The sequence below is a fragment of the Pinus tabuliformis genome, chromosome 6, assembly GCF_031772625.1.
Source record: "Pinus tabuliformis cultivar Carrire ecotype Pingquan chromosome 6, CPIR1, whole genome shotgun sequence".
Taxonomy (NCBI): Eukaryota; Viridiplantae; Streptophyta; class Pinopsida; order Pinales; family Pinaceae; genus Pinus; species Pinus tabuliformis.
The window spans coordinates 1,530,339,003-1,530,365,340 of NC_142292.1; positions in this window are offsets into that span (position 1 = coordinate 1,530,339,003).

Here is a 26,338-nt window from a genome sequence, read left to right on the forward strand (position 1 = left end):
AACCCACATAACATTTCTGTCACAATTTCCCAAGCTTGAATTGGCATCTAACCACACAAGTGATACTGGTCCAACACTGTAGATAAAATTTCCACTGTCCATAACCAAATTCTAGATTATACCGCAAATCTCCAAAGGTATGATCCATAATGCTCACAACATTCCAATGTTTAATATGATATGATGTTCCAACATTTCAATTCAAAACTACACAACCTAAAAAAAAGTATCTTGAAGAATATGTTACTTTTTACTTTTGAGCTTGATCAGGGGATTCAATGTTGGGATTCTCCCAGCTTAGTCTTCTATATATTTTTGTATGCAACTCTCAACCTTGACTTTGAAGCACAGGGAGAGTAGCATCTGTGAAATGTAGTAAAAAAAATTTCAGCTTGAAACTATTGAGAAGGGCCATTCATGGTACTCTACAGGTCCACACTTCTCATATATGTGCATATCCATAGGTCCTACACACATATACCCATGAAAAACGTTTTACAAACTTTCAGGTCCAGACATGGATCCTATGGACACAAATTTACTTCAACGAAACAATCTCAACTCCAAGTTGGAGCACTCAAGATCTCGAAATCCAAATTCATTCACACATCTGGCTTTGATACCAAAATGATGGTGCAGACCATACGGCCTGCACTTAAAAATAAAAAAACACAAAAAATGCACACAACTAATGCACTCCAAAAACAAAATCAATTCATTCAAGAATAAAATATCTACAGGAGAAATGTTAGCCTAATAATTTCCTTCTGATTCCCCACTTTCATTCACACCCCTTCACATGTTTCATTGATTTATACAAATGGATCTAAACCCAAAGTTGGTTGTAAATCCTAAACAAACTCCTACAATTTCTCTCTAGATCCTCCCATGATCCATAAAACTCTCACCTAATCCCTTATCTCTAGATGAGATCTAACTGACCCTCAAATCTCTCTACTCTTCCCAAATATTCTCGAACTCTCTCCTATTTACAATAAATAATTAAATCCTAACTTAGGGAACCAACTCCCTTGGTGAACATTCAACCCTAGGTTAGATTCTCCTACATCATTTCTCCCCCTCTTTTGCCCCCATCCTCCCTTTCTACTTCTCTATCCCCTCCCCCCCCCCCCCCCCCCCCCCCACTCTCTCTCTCTCTCTACATATATGGAAATAGAGAGAGAGTGGGGGGTTGGGAAGGATAGAGAGAAGTAGAGAGGGAGGGAGGGAGGGGGGAGAAGAGGGGGAGCAGGATAGAGACAAATTTGTAGGGGGTAAATAGAGGGAGAAAGAGTGGGAAGAAGAGAGAGATAAAGAGGAAAGGAGAGAGAGAGAGAGAGAGAGAGAGAGAGAGAGAGAAGGGGGTGGGTGGAGAGAGAGGCATGGGGGTTGAAATTTGGAAGAAGAGATATACCATTAGAATATATATATATATATATCGATCGAGAGATAGAGAGAGGTGGGTGAGGGGGAAAGGGTGGGGAGAGAGAGAGGCATGGATGGAGAAATTTTGAAAGAGAGAGAGAGCGCAAGAGAGGAGAACATAGAGATAGAGAGATAAAAATATAAATTTAAATAGAGAGAGAGTGAAGGTAGAAAATAAATAGAGAGAAGAAAAGAGGAATGGAGGAGAGAGAAAGAGGGGAGGAATATCGAGAAAGAATTGAGAGAGATAGAGAGACAGAGGAATATGGAGAAAGAGTGAGAGATGATAGATGGAGAGAAGTGGGTGGGGTAGGGGGAGATGTGGGAGAGAGAGAGATAGAAAGGGAGGAAGAGAGAGATAAGTAGATATGGAGAGAGGGGGGGTGATATAGAGAGAAAAATAAGGAGAGAGAAAGGGAGAAAGTGATAGAGCTAGATGGGGTAGAGAGGGGAAATAAGAGAGAAATAAAGAGAGAAAGGGGGGAGAGGTAGTGTGTGTGTGTGTGTGTGATTGGCAGAAAAGTAAACAGATAGTGAGGGAGTGAGGGAGAGAAAGATAAGGAGAGAGGGAAGGAAATAGAGGTAAAGTTGGAGTGGAGAGAGAAAAATATGTGGAGATAGAGAAGTAAGATATAAGGATAGATGGAGGGAGGGGAGAGAGTGTGAAGAAGAGAGAGAAAGAGAGGGAAAATGACAATGAAAGAGTGTGCGTGAGAGAGAGAAAGAGAAGAATATTGAGAGATAAAGTGATGGTAGGGTAAGAGAATCAGAGGGGGAGGATGTGTGGGGTATTGAGAGAGGAGAGAGTGAGGGCGATAGAGACAAAGTTGAAGGGTAGAGAGATAGTGAGAGAGAAGCAAGGAAGAAGAAACAAAGAGGAAGGATGATGGGGGGGAGAGAGAGGATGAAGGAGAGAGGGATAGAGACAAAGAAAAATATGGAGGTGGGAGATAGAGGGAGAGAAGGGTGGAATAAGGTGGAGAAATGGGAGAAAAGGGGGACAAGTAATGTCATAAAAGCATGCGTGCATTCCTAAACACTCGAATAACCAATGTCCAAAAAATGTGAGAAGGTGAGAGAGGAAGGCATGTAAGGAATTTATGGTTGTGGATGTTATTATTAGGAACATTTGAATGTTTATGCTAGTTAGTTTCCCCTTAGAACACATTCTTTCCACTCACCTGACATCCAAACAAAAATTTATTGAACAGGGACATAAGAACAAAAACTTTGTAAACACTTGCTGTGAGTTTTTGTGTATTTGGAAATATTTTTTTTCCCAGTCGTATTACTAGAAATAAATATTTTCTCTTGTTATGTAATTATAAGGACATTTTAATAATTTGAAGGAAAATATTGTTTTGTTAAGGAATAGGAAAAGAATTATTTCCTTTTGCTGTAATTGGAAATAAATTTTTATCTTGTTGTAAAATTGGAAGACATTTTTTGTCCTTTTATGTAATATTGGGAGAGAATATTTGTCTTCTTATATAATTAGAGAACATTTGTTGTAATTGGAAGGTAATTTATATATTTATTTGTGATTGGAAGACAATTGTTGCCTCCTTGTAATTGTAGTCTATTTAAACATGGGGAATCATTGTAGTCATAAGAAGAAGTCATTAAGGAAAAAAAAACTATAGAAAATATCAGTGAAGCAAAGGGGAATCCAACTTCTAGCACAAAAGATGAGCCTCCAATGAATATTCCAAGAGAGAAAATAATTGTGTATGATTAGATGATGATGTATTTGCTTGGATATAATTATAGTATGCATGAAATTAGAGAGTAAATTGGTGCACAAACTCTTGATGAAGAAATTCATATGGTGAAAACTCTTGTTAGAAAATGCAAAATTCAAGAAACTACCCTTGAGAATATCCAGTCGAATTCCAAGAATTTAACTCCACCAATTTAACTCCACCACATAGTGGTCAAGAGTGCTAAAATGTAGGTCCATCACCCGTCCCTAGATTAGATAATATGCAACAAAGAAATACAAAACAAGTTTAGGTGGATGAAAGTGGATTATCATTACTTGAGATAAAATATTTGACCAAACAATTTTTACCAATCCTATAAAATTATCAAAGAATAATTTGAATCAAACTCTGGTGCATCCAATAATTAATTATTTTTGTCGTTGTTAAAATCTAGGAGTTTAATTGTTGTTAAAATAACTTTGGGCATTAAAATAGTGAAAAATACAAAAACAAGTAATTGTATCATTAGAAACCTTATGGATGTTTTTAATAAAATTGGTAAGAAAACTTGATCCCATGACCATAATGTGGCCCATCATGTATTGTCACAATCAATTATTGAAAATATAACACGAGAATGTCATTTGCTAAAACATGCATCCCATCTCATTAAATTCAATGTCAAAACCCTTCAAAAGTATCCTATTAGATAATATAGACTTGATACCCATGATAAAACAAAATTTTATGCCTTCAGTAGTAGCTTACCTTGCTTTGATATGAAGTTATTTGGAGCAATTAAGGGAGTAGTGAAAAATTTCTTGCATGAGACCACTATACCATCTTCTAACCAAACATATGTAGTGAAATTAAGAAGGGGTTCTACAAACCATGAACCACACAATAAACACTTTTTGAAATGACACAAACAAAATTGTATGAGAGATATAGTAAGGCACATTTTTCACTTAACTTGGGCCAAAGCACACACACACACACATATATATTGTATTACATAACACCCTTCTAAAAATATTCTTAGGTATATTGTGGCGAACAACATCATGAGACTTTATTCATAGCATCCTATGTGCAAATATAAATGGTTATACATCCTATCAAAAATATTTCTTAAATGGAAATGCCTTAGGTGTGGTGGAATGACATTATCGAGAAAGTGCATCCACATGATGAAGACTATGAATTGGGGAGGAAGAAGGTTAACCTTCCAAGCTTCAAATATGTCACATAGAATGTTGAGGGAGGGAATGAATAAAATAAGATACATTAGGCCACTTTCCATGTTAATAATGAGTACACAAACAATATCCTTTCTTTGAAATTGTAGTTTGATGCTATCATTTTAACATTGTAGCAATTTGTAGTTGTAACAATGTATATACTTATGTCCTTATTATTTTCCCTCTATGTACGAGTATGTGAATTAATCAAGAAATTATACTAATGTGTGGAGCATGCCCATGTGGCTTGATGGTAGGACACACATTTTCAATTATGTAGAGGTAAGTTTATCATTGGTACTATATTATAAATGGTGTATTTTGTAGAGAACTAAAACCTTCAACTGAAAAATGAGATTCACAACCTATATATATATATATATATATATATATATATACATATAAATATATACACACACACAGACACTGGGTGGCTGCTTCATCGAAGGGAAAATCCAGGCATATCGACCTGAAGGGATCTACCAGCCGGCCAGATAAGTAGGACCTAACCCTAAGGGTGTCGAGGAGATTTGACCCCGTGACCTCCTAACAAGGTACTTAGAAATGGGAACTCGACCAACAGAGCTAACGCTTGGGGCCATTCAAAACCAATATTATCACTCAAATAAATTTAACATATTTCTCCATATTGTAGGTTTTAACCCTTTACATGTAATGCTGCCTCCCACCCCCAGATACTTTCCAGGTTGAATAGGAGTGTGTTACATTTAATTAACCAAACCTCCATGGTCTCATTATGGAAATGGTTTTACAAAATGTCTCTTTGACCAAATTTAGTGGAATTAACTTTGGAAAATACCATCGCACTCAGCTCGTCAAGACCTTTCCGGTGATAAGAAATTTATCATGATTTGATTCATGGATCAAAGGTTATTCCCATTTAAAGTTTAATCATTTAATCCCTACCAAATAGGGAAGGACCTACCATGTGGCACCTAGTTGGCATCCACATGACAATCCCACTTCACCCAAGTGGATCTACATCACTTTGGGTGCTAACATGGCCATGGCTAAGTTGACATGGCATTGAACATATCACCTAGCCCATAGGCTCCACAAGCGTGACCCTTAGCTTGTGATGTAGTTGCTACAACAACTCGAAATTTTAACACTTTCAAAATTTGGAGTCCCATTCTACTTGAAATTTTTTGAGACTTAAATATTCACCTCTTCTATGATTTAACTTTAATCACTTCGCATCTCTAAATATTAGACATGTGATTAAGGCTTGAAACTTTTATGCCTCTTGTTGCTAGTCATAAGTCACAATCACAACATTCAATGAGATTCTACCAATCTATCATTACAACTTGTGACTTGCAGCCAAGGCTATGGATATAAACCCCAGTTGAAAATCACAACCTCAGCCCCTAATAAATTTTTTACTGACCTTTGGAATCACAACTTGTGACTTGCAAAATCAATCACAACCCCAAATTGCATGGCCATATTATTGATGCGATCTGCAACAACTTAAGGTATGATATCGCTACCACACCGCCCCATCGCACACTTCAATTGGCCTAACATTTAATGCTCCACCTTCCCACACATATAATTTTCATTTTCCAACCTGATTATTTGATCCGAGCTCTGGGTCACTGACGTAGAAGTAGAATACATTTCACTTCCAATTTTCTCTACCATTTGTGACTGCGACTAGTGACAAGTGCCAATTTAGTTGTCTTTCCCTCCTTTTTGTAATTGTGATCTCCTTTATTGTTTTGTTTATCATGTATTTTCACCTTCCTAACCCTTCATCTTCCCTAAGCCTCACCTATGCCTAATTCCCCTTGCATTTTCTCACCTAGAATTTATCCCTCTTCATATTATGGATCTTGCATATACACCTTCATTACTCAGGGTACCCCTCCTTCACAACCATAATAATATCATCACGATTCACAATCATATTGGGTATTAGAACCCTGTATCCTATCTAAAATTTTGATATGAAATTACTTATTTCCTTAATGGCAAGTTGTAAGCACTCCCGACACTCGACCCTCATCCTTTTCCATTGACATCTGCCATAACGATCCATGACCAGTAGGGTTCTCTCCTACCCTTATTGTAGATCACTATCACATACTATGGTTCTTTCCCCACTATCTTATGTAATTTTTATTTTTGTTTAATGTATCCCTAATCACCTTTGTCATCACAAGTGGTTATCACCTGCAATCTATCAATTGTGGCTTGCTACTTACCCCATCGATTGTCTACCTTCTAAATCTGCGACTTAGACCAATTGTATCATAACTACGAGAACTTGCAATTTATTTGAAGTACATGTTTACTTGTGTTGTTTCTAACATCATGGTTTCCTTGGAAATATTGGGTTTCTAGTTGTTATTGACATTAATTCTCTAAGTTTAATATAATCTACAATAGATATGTATCATCCCAGAAAGAGACCTGGAACAAATTCCCTAGGGAGTAGTATTGAAGGTGTCATTAACATAGTGCAAATATATGGGGACACAACATGCTACAGTGAAAAAAAAATAAAGGTGACCTGGGGAGACATATATAAAAAGTTTTTCAAATGGGAGGTCCCTGAAGATGAAGAAGAACACACAGTGTATATCAATGTGGAAAAATATTACTTTCATAAAGTAGAAACAATTCCTTTAGTCTTCCCATGTGAAAAATTATCGAGTGGATATTAAGACATATTGATGAAGATGACACCATTGTTATAAATGAACGTGGTCAACCAAGGGCCTCTTATGCAGTAATAGATATGAAGGAATATTATAAGATGCATAATCATCATGTGATATTTAATACCACGTGGGTCCTTAGCTACAAGAAGACAACCAAGGAAATTTTGAAGTCTTGGTGGCAAGATTCGAGCAAGTTTAGGTAAAGAGCTAATGGAACTTATACGACAAAACTACTTAGAGAGGCATATCAATTGCTGGTTGCTATGTGTTTTAGATTATATGGAAAACTGCATGAACAAATTTTCTAGGAGAATTGGGTTCCAATGCTGGACTCATGTGCAACTAACAAAACCATGTTCAACTAGGAAGACATATTGACTTCCTCCATATAGACAAATGTAAAATTGGCCAAGAGCATTGCTAAAGGGAAACAAATAGAGTTATACATGGATTCATATATGATAAATGCCATTTGTGCCCGTTGTGAGTTTCACAGAATGGTGTGGAATTGAAGCAAAAATCAAGATCCTCCAGTAGTGAAAATTTATTGTATGAATTTATGGAATCCTAGATACAGAGAAATGTACGAAAATATTGCAGAATACTTTGTCTCAACAATTTATGAAACACTTTTCAAGTCCAACCCTCCCTGCATGTCTGATTGAACTAGGGCGTCGTTGTAAGACATTGACAATTGGTTCACCCCAGGGGATGCTACTTTCATTTGAGTATATGACACCTATAAACCACCCCACCAGTTACCAAATTTCATTACAAACATAGTTATGCTTCAAGATGTAGAAAATCAACTCACAACCGGGTTGACAAAGTCTATTGTAAGATACAATAAATCCCCATGGCCTATTTTTCCTTTATATATTGGGGCTTATTGTATGAATAAATTTAAATAGGTTGAATAAGAGGCTCAAGAATTCGAATGTTATAGATATAGTGAGTTGACATTTCATAAGTATGATCCCAAAAAGATCTGCACTAACCACAATAAAACAATCAATTTAATATCATTAGCAATACACTCCTTCTGTCAATGAGGAAGAAGAAAAGGTGAAGTGTTTCTTCAATGCCTCTAAAGCCTTGGAATCACCTCATGTATCTAATGGTTCTCAACATTTTGAACATTATGATGGTGACTCATAAGAAGGTGTAAACCTGCAAGAGAGAAGGGTTGTGCTTAAATGGAAACAAGAACTAGAAGCCAAAAAGGAAAGGATAAAGAAGTAGAAGGAAGAATGTGAAGCCAAGAAACAAGAGGAGGAAGAAGAAAAGAATAAAAAAACAGAAGAAGAGACTTGAATGAAATGAGAGGAAGATGAATCCAAGGGGAAAATAGAGGAATATCAAAGGTTAAATAAGGAATCATTGAAAAAGAAAAATTATAAAGTAATAAGAAGAAGGAAAGAAGAAGAATTAAGGAGAAATAAAGAGGAAGAGGAAAAGAAGAAACAAGAAGAAGGGTTAAAGAAAAGAGAAGAAAAGTTAAAGAAAAGGAAATGAAGAAGTGAGAAGATGAAGATATAGGCAGAAAGGTTTGAAGATGAGTTGTTAGATAACATTCCAGGAGGTGAGACTGAGCTAGACAAATCATAAGCGGAAGGAATCATACCACCCATGGATGCTCAACCTCCTACACCCCTAACTATAGGTCACTTCCCAATCAACAAAATTAATATCACCTTAGATGAGGAAGAGTGAGTGATAGATTTCTTGAACTTCAAGTTTGACGATTTTAAGAACATGACATACTAAGAAAGAAGGAAATTCTTCTTGAGAGAGCCTAAGAAGATTGTATCAATTTCAACAGAAATGATTATAATAGCAAACACTACAAGCAATCCAATTTCCATTTCCACTATAGGGAATGCATTCAATGCTATCACTGGTTGAAATATAGAAAATATAATGGACGAAGGAAAGAGGTGTAATTAAACTTTGGTAAATGAATAACATGAGATTGATAGGCTACGAGCTAAGAATCAAACTTTGGCAACGACTTGTTGAATCAAAATTTGGAAACCACTTGTTCCCATAATGAAAAATTTAGAGTAGAAACACAAGAAAAAATCAAATTAGTGGAAGAAGTGATAAAACAAGTTTATTAAGGAATGATTTTATTAGACAAAACTGTTTTTTCACTGACATGAATACAAAAGGAATTGAATGGAAGAGGAATGCTCATAAAACGTGCTTTTCTGGATACAAAATACCTCTAGAATGGAGCAGAAAACACCTCGATGCTCCATAAGCAGTGCCAAGAAAAGATAGGATGAGGACAAATGGGGATAAAGCATGGCTCATGATGACATTACAATCTCATGAAAATATGAGCAAGGACATAGCCAAGGTGCTGGATGCATATGAATTATGACTTACTGAATTTGACACTCTTATGGAGGAATACAAGATACCCTCCATTGGCACGATGGAATTGATTAGGACTGAAAAAGAAGTTTGGTAGGAAGTCCATGAGAAATTGGATGCAAAGAAGTAAGAAAAATTCAAAACAATTTGGATCCTATTACAAAGAGAATTACAGAGCTTATTGTAGGACCAACTGTGTTGCACACCAAGCTTACAATTCTCACGTATAGGATACAAATGGACCAAAACACTATTTTGCTAGATGCCATAGAATGCCAAATAATGTTTTAGGGGGAGATACTAGAGAAGACTGCACCAATAGAAGTTGACTACAAATCATGGTACACATACCTGACAGAGAAGATACATGTGGAAGCCCATGAACTATCAAGTATGCACCTCGATCCATAGTGAAATAATTCTTCTCTTGAAATTTCATGTAGTTTGTAAATAGGTTTGTTTTTAATCAAAAAATCATATAGAAGGTTAAAGGTCACGATGGGAGTTGAAAAGTCACTGAAAGTGAAACGTCACCTCATTTTGTATAAATATACCCCCATGACTAGTTAGATAGGACCCTTAGTTTTGGACTTCATTTGAGCATATTGTTTTGAGAGCTTATAGATCCTTTTGAGAATTTAAGTGGTATCTTTGCATCTTCACAAATGAATTTCATGGGCATTTCATGTGATGCTTCTATTAAAATTTCAACTCAATTTTGAGAATCTCTTTGAGGCCAAGTGAGAAATTTCGTACATGTGTTGTTGAACATTGTGAGACTTCACTTTTGGTGATTCAATGGTATATTTGTATGCTTTAATGTGCTTGGTTAACGAACTATTTTGTTGATTTAGGCACATATTATACTTGGTATTATATGCATTTCTTTCTTTCATGACCAATATCGATTAATAAGTCATTCGTGATCGATAAACAAATATTTGGTTTTATACATGTGTTTTTAATTGAAGTTTTATAACATTATTCTTTAATATTCATGTCACATTCTTTGATTATTGTTATGTATATAACATCTTATACGTAAAGTCTTCCATAAATCTTCTTTAACTTGTATTTATTAGAATCTTTGTTTGTTTTATAGCAATTTCTATTCACCTAGTCTAAAACAAATCATAAAGAAACATGGTGGATGTTAGGCCCACATGCCAGATCAGACTCCTATCCCAAATAATGTAGAGTGTATTTGGGAATTTTCACCAAGGAAATCCCATAAATTTTGGCCGTAAAATTTGGCTCCTTAACATATTTGGCACTAGAAGGAGGTCCACCATTGTATGGTTGGTAGAATTCATCTTTATTTCCTTGAGACCTCTGAGAAAGTAGGTATGTTATGAAACCAACTCACAAAAAGATAGAAAAGATAGTTGAATTCCTTAGAATTAAGCCTCTTCGAGGGGGAAACCTCCTTTACATTACACAAATGAACAATTCTTGGATGATACAAATGAAAAGACCTCCTTTCTATATATAGGAGTCTAAGGGGTCATAATATAATCAGAGCTGCCATAACAATAATAATGTAAGGGCACAATAATTACAATAATGGGCTTCTATGGGGCACAATAGTAACAATATGGGTGCTCCATGGGTACATAAATATAATAAGGGGGTTGTACTAATAACAATAAGGGGTTACCCTAGTAGTATAGGGGCCTAACATGCCCCTCTCCTTAAAAAAATGTTGTCCTCAACACTTGAGTACTTCTTGATGCTTCTGTATAAAATTCTTGTCCTCCGATGTGGAATCTTCAGCGGGTAAGTTCTTCCACTGGTTGAGATACTCTGAAATTGATCGATTTTGTAGCTGTCGAGTTCTTTTTTTTGTGACTGCTCTAGGTTCCAATATGATTTTTCCTTCCTCTTCAATTTCTGGCAATCTTGTTTGAATTGGGATCTTTTGCAACTTTTGAATAAGTGGCCATACTCCTTTGTCCTTCTTCCATTCATCCCTTGCTTCGTTTATCCAATCTGGTTGGATAATAGAAATAGCACAAAACAATGCTTCCACATCCTCATCCTTTCTTGAGAGTGCAACTGCAACAAATTTTTTCTTCCATTTTCTATAGATGATGTCAAAGTCATAACCCATCATATTTGTGACACATTTTTTCTGTTCTTCTAAAGATAATAGTTGTTCTAAAAAGTATTTAAGACTATCATGATCCATTTTTACCTTGAAGTGTCTTCCCATTTGGTAAGGTCACCATTTCTTAAGTGCATGTAGTATTGCCAACATTTCCTTCTATAAATAGCTTGCTTGATATGTAGTAGTAAAAATACCCAATCACCTACATCAAAACATTTTTCACTACGATGTTGATCTACCTGTTGTTTCATTCTATTTTGCACCAAAGTGGCGTTATCCTTTAAAAGTTGGAGAACTTGTTGTTGATGCTCGATGTGATCTTTCGTTGCTTGAACCTTTTTCTCGTGATATGTCCTTCTATCTTTAGAGTTTGAGGAGTGGTAATTTATTCCAATCCTTTACAATATATGGTCGGATTCATTTCTTGATGCTCGATGTGATCTTTCACTTCTTGAACATTTTTCTTCTTGATATGTCCTTCTATCTTGATAGTTTGAGGAGTGGTAATTCCGACCAATGAATTACAAGATATAGTTGGATTCATTTCTTCTTTCTCGATGTGACCTTTCACTTCTTGCACCTTTTTCTTCTTGATATGTCCTTCTATCTTGAGAGTTTTAGGAGTGGTAATTCTTGCCAATGCTTTACAAGATATGGTCTGATTCATTTCTTCTTTCTCCGGGGTTAGGTCCTGGCATATATCCTCTTCTTTTGATGTTTCTTGATCCTTTTCTTCCTCCTCTTCGTACTCTATGTAGAATAATTTCTTCTCAGCACACTTATGACCTTTAGTGCATTTGCTGTCACAATTTTAGCAAAGCCCTTTTTTCTCTTTTCTCTTCCAATTGTTGTGGTGTAACCCTTGTAGGTTGTGGAAGGCCAGGAGAAAAAACACTTCCATCTTTATAATTGTGAGGGGTAGACTTCCTTGCTGCCATAATTTTACTTTCCACTATGTAACAAAGCCCTTTTACTCTTTCCAATTATTGTGGTGTTGCTCTTTGTATCCTCATAATGTGCTATCATTTCCTCTGTGAAAATTGACCATGTAACAAGTTGTTTACGAGAAAAAAGCCCTTTATACCATAAAAATTGATCCGGTTCTAAATATGAAGATGCAATACATACCTTTTGTAACAGTGGTACACCATGTAGATCAAAATATTGCTCCAGCTGAAGTATCCAATTTACCGGATCCTTGCCATCAAACTTCCTCATATCGCCTTTTCTTGATTTTAGGCGCTCAATCTTGAAATGACTAAAACTCTATAATTTCGGTTCTTCCAGTTTTGAAATTGCGACCTGCAGTAGCCCTATGTGTCCTCTTTCCAATGCCACCAGTCTGATCCAAATTCGATCTCCAAGGAAGAGTTATGCCAAATCTCCCAGAGTGACCTGATTATAGACTAGTTCAGTAGAGCGAACTTGTACGACGTGCCATGTGTCACTATTTCGACCTTTGGCTCTGAAAAATATATAGAAGAAACTACAATCTGTCCTCTTTTTGTACCTTCTTACGAAATTTCAATCCGATGCTCAAAGAGAAAGTTATGATGATTTTCCCTAGGTCACTTGTTTGGAATGTAATTCAGGAGTCTGCAAAAAGACCAACTTCCTTAGATCAAATCTCTTCAAATATAGTGCGAAAAGCTCTGAAATTCAGACCCGAGGTTCAGTGTAATTTCATCTCAAATGGGGTTTTTTTTTTTCTTTTGAAACGTCACAGAAAAAAGTTATAGTGAAAATGCCACGATGACCTATTTGGAGCAACGAAACCCTAGAATCCAAAGCTCTGATACCAAATGTTATGAAACCAGCTCACAAAAAGATAGAAAATATAGTTGAACGCCTTAGAATTAAGCCTCTTCAAGGGGGCAACCTCCTTTACATTACACAAATGAACAATTCTTGGATGATACAAATGAAAAGACCTCCTTTCTATATATAGGAGTGTAAGGGGTCATAATATAATCAGAGCCGATATAACAATAATAATGTAAGGGCACAATAATAACAATAGTGGGCTTCTATGGGGCACAATAGTAACAATATGGGCGCTACATGGGTACATAAATATAATAAGGGGGTTGTACTAATAACAATAAGGGGTTATCCTAGTAGTATAGGGGCCTAACAAGGTACCTAACCTTATTTCCATTCACCAATTCCTGTTGTGTGAGAAAATTCAAAAATTAAAACCCCTCCACATAGTCCTGAATCAATATATGAAGTCACTTACAATCAGTTAAGGTCCCTTCACCCTATTACTCGCAAATACACAAAAAGTCTCAAACTACTTCCTAGTACATATGTCTTACCTCATAAATGCTTAATCCAAACTTAAACAACTCACTGAGTATTAGTTAGTATAATGCAAGAGTTGGTTAATGTTTCTTTGGATGATTTAGCGATTCATTAGGGAGAAACTCAAAAGAGGGTAATGAAGGTCCAACTAATTTTGATAATATGGAAGGGAAGATTCTTTAGAAGGTGAAAACCAAGGACTGCCAGAGAACATGAACACTTTGAGGGACCTAAGAATGAAAGGAATTTGTAGAACGAAGGGAATTTGTGAAACGATAACAAAATCTTAGGCTTAGATTCAAAGAGTGACGAGGACAAGCATATGGTTGAGAATAAACCACAACCTTTGGCCTAGATGGCACAAAATTCTCTTGATATACAAGGTATTATTCATGATTTTCCTCACCATCTTGAAAGGCATCTCACTAAGTGTGACCTAGACAAGGCAAATTCTGTGGAAGAATATATCAATAATTTTTATCTATCACTAAGAATGATGAATGTGAAACATGAAGACATCACTTGTAGATTTTTTCCATACACATTCAAGAAAAATATTATTGCATGGTATCCAATCCATCCCGTGGAGTCTATAAGGACTTTGTATGAGTTTAGGGAGGCATTTATGGAAAAGGATTTTGAAGAGAAGACACCCACTATGCTGCTAAATGAGCTGAGAGCACTGAAGGCAAAGAAGAAAGAAAAGGTTAAAGAATTCAATCAAAATTTCATGACTATACTGAAGAATTTTCTTAATGATGTTCCACCTCATGAATATAAAAAGTCGACTACTACACTTAAGCGTTGCCCTATATATGACATTACTATGTTCATTAAAAGGGAAATGAAAGCTGCATTAATAGAGATTTTTTATGAAGCCATTTTTGTTGACAAGGGCATGATCACCATAAGAGAGAATAATACACAAGATGATTCAAAGACCATTGGTAAGAAATCCCAAGCTTCTTCTAGTAAGTCTAGTGATAAAGTTGCATTCTATTTTGATAGCCTAAAAAAATCTCTCAAGTAATTGACTAATGAAGTATATGATCTATAGAGAAATACCAATGAAAGTTCTTCTGGTAGCAAACCTTTCAATCCTTTATTCAAGAAGAACAGTAACCATCTAGTTGAGTCAACACAAAACTCAAACGTGAATATCAATGTGGAAGAAGTTGGCATCGATAATTATTGCACTTTTCATCAAGATTCCCATTATGAGAAAACATGCCCACAATGGCTACATAACATGACCATGATGGTAAATAAAGTACTCAATTATTAGACTACTGAAGATCAATTCGACAGGTGAAAAGATGAAAAAGAGTCCTCTCTTATTGAGGGTAATTCTAATATTGGATCATCCATAATGGCATTGGATGTTATTAAAGGATGTGAGTTCCAATCAATTGTTGAAGCTTCGATATAAGAAACTCCTCCTACCAATCCTCCTAATACTTAAAATTTGAGGAGAAAAGGGGTAGTGGCTAATCCAACTTTGGATTATAAGAAGAAGACAATTTTTATAAGAATACTAGCCCCAAAGGATCTTGCTCAGAATTAAACCTCATGATTCTCAACTGGTCAGGCTTCAAAGTGTATGTTAGTAAATGCTAAAAGTAATTCCAACACACCTAAAGAAACTGAAAAACCTTCTCAACCAACATCCTTGACTCAACCATCTAGAGGTAAGAGTGTGTCTTGCGATATGGATTACAACATCATTTAATATCTGAACAAAACCCCACGCTAATATATAACTCTTTGAATTAGCCACATTTCCTAGGAAAAGGGAGATGATTCTTAAGACATTCATATCCATGTCTTCAAAAATAAAATCCACTTCTTCTTCCAAAAAATCAAATTCCTGTCAATCTAAAGTCATTGTAAGTATTGAATCTATCATTAATGTGGCTAATGTTAATTTAAGATCATCAATACATCCATTTTTATTGACCTTTGATGTCTTCAATTATAATACACATAATTGATTAGTTGACTCCAATGCATTAACCAATGTCATGCCTTTATTTGTATGCTAAAAGATTAATGTTAGCCAAAGAAAACATATGCAAATATCATTCAACTCGAAATATCTCAGGTACAAGTGGCGGGAGATACCAACAATGTGATGATTATATTGTCTTCCAAATCATGGATCCATTAGTTTATTGATATTTTGGTCATCAAGATTATAAAAGCATATGGGCTATTTTTGAGCAAAGACTGGTCCAACAAGCTGCAAATCTACTTTGCCACAAACTGGGCCCATTTTTGTCTCCCATACAAAGGGAAGAACATGTAGGTTTTAACCCTGTACAAAAATTGCCTGCAAATGAATTCTTAAAAATAGAAAATATACAATGGCAAGAAACACAAAACAAATACACATAGATTTTCCCCTGGATCCAAAAATTGGTCTTTCCAGATTGATTTTTCATTATGTTCCTTTCAATGTTACAATACACACACACACACACATATATACATGTAGAATCATTCATAAACCCCATTCCATTAAACTTGGATTATAACATAACCATAGTTCCCTTGATTGGATCGTGCCCAAAACCATGTGTGAAACCCATGCACAAAACCATAGGTAGGTATGCCCACCTAATATAGGTTCCAAAAAAAATTTCCTGGGGCACTGCCACAGACCCTATATAGGGGGGTTACCGCTCCCCTGAAAACCCCTAACGGGGGGTGGTTGTGCCTGATGCAAAGAATAGGATGGGCTATCACCCACCCTATGACCCCCCCACACATGCAACTAGTCATGGAAAGAATATAACACATGCCCAACATTTATTCCACTTGTTTTTTTCTTTTCCACACAGGGGGTCACATGAGAGCTTAGTCATTGGTCCATCCCTACAATGCCCATTGTTTCTCTACATGAAGAAAACTTCTCGATGCTCACAAACTTCATCAATGCATCTGCAACATTCTTAAAAATTTCCACCTTTACCAGCAACACATTTTTGTCCTCAACCATATCCCTCACAAAGTCATACTGAAGATCAGTGTGCTTTGTCTTTGAATGATAAGCAAGGTTATTTGCTAAGAAAATTGTACTTTGGCTATCACAGTCTATCCTTATAGTTCATTGTACTAACCCCATACTTGAACACAATCTTTGCAACCAAACTGCTTCCTTGCTTGCATGAGTGGCTGCCATGTATTCTTCGTCTGTGGTTGAGAGTGCCACTACAAACTATCTCTTGCTCATCCAAATAATTGAACCTACAAATAGGTTAAACACATATCCACTTGTAGATATTCTCCGATCCAGATATCCAACCCAGTCTGCATTGGCAAAGCTACGAATGTCCAAAACTCTATCCAATCCTAGTCTTCCTTGGTAGCATAAACCATAATCACTAGTGCCATGCAAATAACTGAAAACCTCCTTCACTGTTGTCCAATGCTCCTTCCCTGGTTTTGACATAAACCTGCTCAATACTCCCACTGCATATGCATTTTCTGGTCTAGTATAGAACATTGCATACATGAGGCTACCAACTGCACTTGCGTATGGAAAACGAGACATGCCCTCTTCCTCTTCTTTTGTCTTGGGACACTGTTCATCAGATAACTTTACACCTACACGAATAGTAACCTTCACGAGTTTACTATCCTGCCTATTAAACCTCTGCAACATTGTCTCAACATACTTCTTCTGGTTTAACTAGAGCTTCCTCTTTTCCTAATCTCGCTTAATTTCCATGCCCAAAATATAGTTTGCAGCACCAAGATCCTTCACGTCGAATTTGGAGGACAAATGGGTCTTCAAATCCTTGATAATTTATTTGTCATTTCCTATCAACAACATATCATCCATATACAAGACCAAATAAATAACATGGTCACCAATTAATTTAAAATACACACAGTGATCTTCTTTGCTTCTGGTGAAGCCAAGTCCCCTTATAAATGTATCAATTTTTTTATACCACATCCTTGGTGACTGTTTTAACCCATCCAAAGACTTTTTTAACTTTCATACCAATTATTTCTTACCCTTCACCACAAAGCCTTCAAGTTGCTTCATGTAGATCTCTTCTTCCAGATCCCCGTGAAGAAATGTTGTCTTCACATCCATCTATTCTACCTCAAAATCAAAAGCAACAACAACAGATAAAAGTAATCTAATAGAAGTTACCTTGGCAATAGGAGAAAAAATATCACCATAATTGATTCTCGCACCTGGGAATAACATTTTGTTACCAACCAAGCTTTGTACTTCTCCACCTTTCCTTTTGCATTCATCTTCTTCTTGAACACCCATTTGCTGCCAATGGGTTTCCTTCCAGCCAACAACTCCACCAGATCCCAAGCCTCATTTTTGTACAGAGATGCCATTTAATAAACCATGGCCTCTTTCCAACGTTTTCCATCCTCTGAATCTACTACTTCCTTCACAGTTCTAGGATCATCATCAATAATAGATAAAGAAAAATTTGAATAGAAAGCAAATGGACTATACCTTTTTGGCTTCCTTCTTTCTAGAACTGATCTTATCACAACTGGAGTTTGTGGCTCTTCCTCTTCTGATTCCTCTTATGCTGTAGAGTTTGATTCTTCCTCCTTTAGATCAAACTCTATCTTCTCAGGTTCCTTTGGTAGGACTTCATGTTTAATAGCATGTTTCACCACTCTAAACACCATATATCGGCTATATACAACCTTCCTTGTTTCTGGGTTCCAAAGCTTATAACCTTTTAAACCATCCTTATACCCAATAAAGATGCACCTTTTAGATTTCTTACCAAATACCATCAGATGTGAAAGAGAGGTTTTCTTACCAGTTCGTATCTCATGTAGAGTCTTATCCTCCACTGCTGATGAAGGTGATTTGTTGAATAGGTAACTTGCAGTCTCCATCGCCTCTGCCCAGAATTCTTGTCCTAACCCGACACCACTGAGCATAATTATTGCCTTTTCCATCAACGTCCTGTTCATTCTTTCCGCAACTCTATTTTTCTGAGGTGTGTACGGAATAGTCTTCTTTTGTGCTATATCACACTTATTACAGAAGTCTTCAAATACCTTCTTGTAGAAATCTCTTCCATTATCCATCCTTAGCACCTTTATCTTTTTATCTTCTTGGTTTTCCAACAGAGCCTTAAATTATTTAAACCTATCAAAGAATTTAGATTTCTTCCTGAGGAAATATATCCATGTATTCCTTGAGAAGTCATCTATAAATGATACATATTACTCAGACTTACCTGGTGATGGAACCGACACAGGTCCAAACACATCACTGTGCACAAGCTCTAATATCCCTTTCACCCTCTTAGCACTAGAGGGGAAACTCACCCAATTATGCTTCCCATATACACAATTTTCATAGAAATCAAAATCCAGAGAGAAATTAGACATACCTTCTACCATACCATTACCATGAAGTATTTGAAGGCCCTTCTCTCCAATATGTCCAAGCCTTTTATTCTATAGCATTGTATTTTCTCTAGAGAACACTAGATTTTCTACTCCACTTTTAGGAACCACAGAACTGTTTCACCCATCAATAACAATACTACACAAAAGTTTGCACAAAGTTCCAAACCAAAATCCCTGCATCAATACCAGTGCTCCCCAAACCATCTTGCAGGTATCTTTTTTGAACACTATTTTTACATCTACATCATCCATCTTGCTTATAGAAATCAAATGTCTAGCTAATGTAGGAATATGCAGAACACCTAGAAGTGTTCTAACCCTTCCACCTTGCAACTTCATCTTGACTTTTCTGCGGTTGAGTATTCTAGCCTTCCTTTCATCCCCTAAGAAGACATCTCCACCATCATATTTCTCATACTTGTAGAACTACTCCCTATGGGGAGTGAAGTGAAAGGATGCACCTAAGTCAATCAACCATGCCTCATGATCTACATGTGTACTTGAAGAAGAATCCAAGTACACATCCCCACCTTCATTCGAGGTGGTTTTCACCTCTATAAAAGGAGCTTCATCAGACCCCTTTCCTTTCTCAGGAGCTTTAGATCTACAATCCTTTTTGAAGTTCCCTTCCTTTCTGCATTTCCAGCACACCTTTACAGGTTTTCCTAGAGATTCAAATCTCCCTCTAGATTTAGATATCCCACTCGAGGACTTATTTTTATTTCCATTCTTGGACCATCCTCATACAAATAAGGCATATCCATTCCAACTCTCCATATTTTTCTATCTCATCTCCTCCAACAACAAGGATACGACTATTTCATCAAACTTCAAGGTAGTTGTATTGATACCTATTGCAACAACAACACTATCCCACGAATCTGGTAGAGAACACAACAAAATGATGCACTTTCCTTCAAATGAAATTTTAATATAAATAGATAACAACTGGCTTACCACAATATTAAAGGCATTTAGATGATCTGTCACTGAGTCTCGATCCTTCATCCTCAGGTTATACAAATTTTTTCGTACGAACAATTTGTTCACCAAAGAATTAGATTGGTACAATGTCCCTAACTTGTTCCACAAAGCCTTCGTCGTAGCTTCCCTTGATATATTCAACACTACTGAATTTGAGATACACAACCGTATTGTTCTCTTTTCTTTCCGATCCAACTTTGCCCTGTCTTCAGCTGGCATTGTCGTTGGTTTAGTACCCAGATCTACCATAATCCACTGATCTTTATCCACCAACATATCTTCTGTCTTGAGTTTCCACAATTCAAAACTATGACCATTAAATATCTCGATACCCATCTTTCCACTGCTCACCATCTTCTTTCACCGTAAGAATCGATCCCACAGATCTCCCACTGAACAGGGTCTACCACAGGCCCGAGCAAAACTCCTTAACAACAAAGGTGTCCCATTGAAGCTAAAACAAGTCTAATACCAAATTTAGGTTTTAACCCTATTCATAAATTACCTGCAAACAAATTCTTAAAAAATAAAATATACAATGGTGATAAACACAAAACAAATACACTGAGATTTTCCCTTGGATCCAAAAACAGGGACTACCAGATTGATTTTTCATTATGTTCCTTTCAATGTTACAATATATATATATATATATATATACATGTCGAAGCATTCATATATATATATACATGTCGAAGCATTCATAAAACCCAACTCATTAACCCTAGATTAGAATATAATCGTAGTTACCTTAACTAGATCTACAAAATACCATGGGCAGAAAACTATCATGCGCAAAACCATGTATGAATCCCATGCACAAAACATAGGTAGGTCCAACCACCTAATATAGGGTCCAATTTTTTTTTCCCGAGGTGTTGCCTCGGACCCTGTATAGGATGTTACCACCGTGAAACTCCTCAATGGGGGCTTTGCGCCCGACGCAACAAATAGGGGGGCCTATTGCCCCCTGCACATGTGACTAGTCATGGAAAGAATATAACACACACCCAGCAGAACAATCAAATTAGGGTTAAAAATGAGTCACACATGAGGTATATGGTTACTAAGCTAGAGGCACCCAATAAACCTATCATTGTTACTTTCGAACTATTGGTAAATTGTTTCTGAGAATCATACATCGGTTATTATCAAGCCATGCCATCACCTGTCTTAGAGAATACACAGTTGGAACTCCTTTCTTTCCCTCTAGCTAGTGAAAATGAATCATGTACTATAGATGTAAATAGTTTTAGTTTAGATGGTAACCATGTAAACAATGACTTGGGGAATCTGTATTAAGATGGATCAAAGACGTAAGATGTATTTGGTGCAAGCTACATCCTAATGGATCCCAAGAAGAACAAGTTCATAATTTTTTGTTTGTTTGGAATTTCAATGCACTAACAACATCGCAGAATATGAGACATTGATTCTTGGCCCGAAGAAAGTGTTATCACCTAAATTGACCTTAGGCTGAAGGGAGACAATTCAAGGGTAACCACAAACCAAGCTTAGCCTGGTAGCTAGCCCTACCAGGCTGGGATAGGGCTCTCTCCTTTAGAATCTCAGTCGAGATGACTGGATCAGGTAAGGATTTTAGGCTAAGTATAGTAGCTCGAAAGGTTTTGATTGAATTTGTTGGTGTTTTGCTGGATCAAATGGAGCTGGGCTGTTTAGGTCTGGGAAATTAGGTCAGAAATGCAGGGTGTTCTATGGGGCAAGGTAGGCATAGGCTTTAACACTTTAGGCTTAATGGTATGAGGATGGCATGTGACAATCATGGATCCTTCTCAAATAGTAGAAAACATGAAATATTGAATGATTTCCCAAGGTAGAGCACTGTTACAATGGATTCTACCTATCAAACTTGATAACATTCAATAAGAAGCAATGAAATGGATGATGGCATACATAAAACATGTAAACAAATGATTACAAAAGAAGAAATTGTGCTAAAACTCCATACCATAGGGATCCCATCAAAATAGCTACAAATCCTATTAATCTCCTTGCCAAACTGCTTACAATGATGTACAATCAAGCTCTGAGCATCCAAGTGAGTCCAACCTCTCACAAAGAGAAAGAAGAAGAAGATATAGAAAAGCATTCAACCTCCTCCCATCTTCAGGGGTCGAATCCCTAAGATGAGGAGCTGATCTAACTGATACTAAACAAGGAATAGGAATATAGGCATCATCAACAACTTGCCTCTAAAAGTGAAAAACTGATTCATTTGACTTCAAACTAACTCCTAAAGCAATGAATCTACCCTCTACAACTTTTTAACCATCATATTTACAAGCCATGACATCATTTACAATATTAAATCATCCACCATGAGAGAGAATCCGTGATCATAGTCAAAAACTGGAAAAGTAGGCATCCTGAGCAAAATTTGCTCTACGCGCAGCGCCACTGGCTCAATGTGTAGCACCACTTTTAGGTCCCTTTTGAAGGCCTTCTTGGCATCCAAATTGAGCCCATGATAGCTCATTGGAAAAGTCTTCAAGTATAATTTCCAGAACACCTGGAATTTTTTCATTTGTAGTTCATTTGTCCCCTCAAAACTTGATTCTCTGAAGACTGATTTTGTGTGTCCAAAAAGTGGCAGAAAGGTCATTTTTAGGGTGTTTTTTGACCTTTTGGTGGCCCAGTTCTGCTCCAAAAACTTTGAAAGTTACTAGGATGCGTGTCCGCACTGCCATGAATCCAAAAATGAAAGCCATTTGTCCATTGGGTGCCCCTAGGAAAATCATCTAGGCCATTTTTCTGTGTGTCAAATTTCCAAAAATTGCAAATGTTAAAATATGCTCAAAATGTGTGAAACCTCACCATCATATGCTATGATGAGTCAAGGAAGCCTCCTGATTCTTATGTTGCAAATCCTATTACGAGTCTTGTAATGATAGGTCACGTGTCTTAACATCTGATTGTCTCTGTTGGCCTTCTGTAGTAGCTTCTCAAGGTGTAGATTGACTCTCTCAAGCCAAGTCTCCCTATTGTTTTCTATCTCCTGCTCAATAGAAGTCAATGTGAATTATGTCTCTTTTCCACTTTACCTTTTTGCTTTGAGCACTTCCAGCTCCATGAGGACTTGTTTTTCACTGAACTGTTTGTTTTGTTGCTCTAAGTATGTGATGACATACTTGGCCCTCTCTAGGTTTTCCCTCAGAGCTTGTATTTGAGCTTCCTTTTCCTATATTATGATGTCCTTTATTATATCCCTCTCCTAATCCTCTAAATCAATGGTTTCAATGTCATGCTGCTCAGGTTCATCATGTTCTACCAACTCAAAGTCCCTTTCCTCCTCGTCATCATTTGGCATCTTTTTCTTTCCCTTGTGCAACTGTTGTACCTGTACCTGCTGTGTCGATGAAGAAGGAAAAGCCCCTTCCACATCCTTTGGAGTTAGCATTTTCCTATGGAATGATGAAGAAGGCAAGGTCCCTTCCACATCCCATGGAGCAAACACTTGCCTAGTAGCTACAAATAATCTCCTTGTGCCCCTCTGATAGGTCAAGTAAACTGGCACCTCAGCAGTTCTTGTCTCCTTGATCTCCTCATCTATTTTCACTGGACTAGAAGGTCCCTCTGCTTCTTGAGACACTAGTGGAGGAATTTGAGGACCCCTGAATATGTCATGAGCAATAAATGTCTCCCAAGGGATGTTGAGGAGATTGAGATGATGAAGAACCAAAATTTTGATCAAGGAGTAGTGGTAGAGGCTGCTCATTTGCTGAGGGTATGGTTTATTTTTCACAAGATAAGCCATATTCTCAATGTTCCTGAACAAAAAGTATGGGAGGTTTAACATCTTCACCCTGGTAAAATGCATGAGGAGCCTGATGTGATAAGTGTATAGCTTGGAGAATCTGCCTTCGCAAGTGAAATATTTGATTATGATTCTCATCATGGGGACATACTTGTTCTTAAGAAATTTGAAAGGAAAGAGACTCTTCACCTGATTTCTGTACTGAGGTTAAATGTAAGGCTCATAATAATGTTCATCAAGATCCTGGGCCTTATATCACTTCTCACCAACATTAGGAATCCTGGTGGCATCTGAAATGATGGATGGTGAAACTGTGAAAATTATGCCAACAAGAGTCACTTTGTTGTTTTGAAGATGAGCTACAAAGAGTCTGGTGAGCTCTGGGTGATATTGGACTCTCTCCACTTGTTCACAAAATTTATAGCATCCATGATATCTAAAACATGAAACAGCCAACTGAGAAGCCTGCAATTCCCTAAGGTTTGATGGCTCTTCTCTTGTAATTATGCCTCCCTTATGAGGTTTTTTTTGCTACCTGGCTCCATTTGCTGAACTGTCACTATCTATGTTTTCCTCTTCATATTCACGATCTTCTCTATCGATGTTTACAAGATTTTTAGTTTCACACCTTAAGAAAGGGTTGAAGGGAATGAGTGGGAATGTGTTTAGGGTAGATTTAGACAAAATATGAATTATGAGAGTAAGGGAAAGGGTTTTTAGGATGAGGGATATAATGAGGGGATATGGATGAGGGGACATGTAATGATGTAAAGAGGGTTTTTAGTTCTAGTGATGGGTGATGGGAAACAAAGCAATTAGGGTTTTGTAGAAGAAATTAGGGTTTGATTTTAAGTGTGAAGAAAATGTCTATAACTTTCATTGTGCAAGCTAAAAATAAAGTGGAGAAGGGAAACTTACTTGTAAAAGAGGAAATAGCAGAGAATTTGGTGAATTTTTTGGTGTTATGGATGATTTGGTGGCTTACTGCCCAACGCGCAATGCCTTCGCCCAGACGTGCAGCACCTAGTCCTACGCGCAACGCCTTTGTAAATTTGAACTGCTGAAAATCGCTAGGAGCACAATGCCCTGCTCTACACACAATGCCTCATCCCCTTCGCACAACACCGGCCTATTTTCTCCAAAATCACAACACCTAACTCCCTACGTGCAGCGCCTATTTTCTTCTCCCCAAACCCACTTGAATTTCACCCTTTTCTCTTACCTTTGGACTTCTTTGCTTGCAAGATGAGTAAAATAACTTAGAAAATGGAATGTGAGGATTTATATATGAGTACAAATTTGATTTTTCACTTTAGAAAAACCCACTTTCCAATGTTCCTTGTCTTTTTCAAAACTCTATTTTTTAATGCCTTTTCTCATTGTGTCTTTGCAGGTGGATCAATGCTCATGTTGACTTGATTTTTGTAGTGCTTTTTTGTTAGGTAGTAGGAACAGATACTTAGGAGCAGCCGGGAACCATTATTACATATAGAAGTGATGATTGATGCTATGTGATTCATTTCATTAGTTTCAATCCCACTTCTTCACCCCTGTGAGCATCACCCGATGCAATGAGTGCTAAGTGAACTATTCAAAAATCATGAGAAATTAGCCAGTTACGACTACCTCTCATGGAAATGGTCATACGTGAATGACTTACTTAACGCAGTTGAATCCCAAAATGATATCTAATATAATGCACTGCGTAAACCCCATACTTAAATTCAAAAAGAGTCAAGGGATCTCTACTTGAATGGTTCATGAGGCACAATACTTGCTAAGGTTTTGCAAATGGGGTAGCAAGCTAAGTGGGCTTGATTGTGGGGAAAACTCCATAGTTAAGCACGCTTGAGCCAGATGATCCAGATTTAAACAGGAACGCAATAAAATACAGAGATAACCATAAAGACAGATATGCAGCGGAAATAATACTTCATTTCATTTCTGTAAAAATACTGAAATATGCTTACAAATAGAAATAGAAATAACCCAGCTAGGGCGATGGTAGCTTATCTCTGAGAAGAGATGTGTCAGCTACATGCCTCTGAACTGTCTTACAATGAGGCTCGAAGGCCTATTTATTGTTGAGAAACAATGGAAAACCCTTAACATTCCAAAACCTAACCCTAGAAGATGAAACGCCAAACTATGGGCCCCGTTTGGGTAAATTGGTACATCAACTTCCCGGGGTCGTAACTTTGGCATATGATCTCCGTTTTACGCGCATGATAGCCCGTTGGAAAGATCTCTATGAGGACTACAACGGAAAAGACGATTTTTTATCTAAAAAATCGTAGAGCAAGATTTCCCAAAAAACGTCG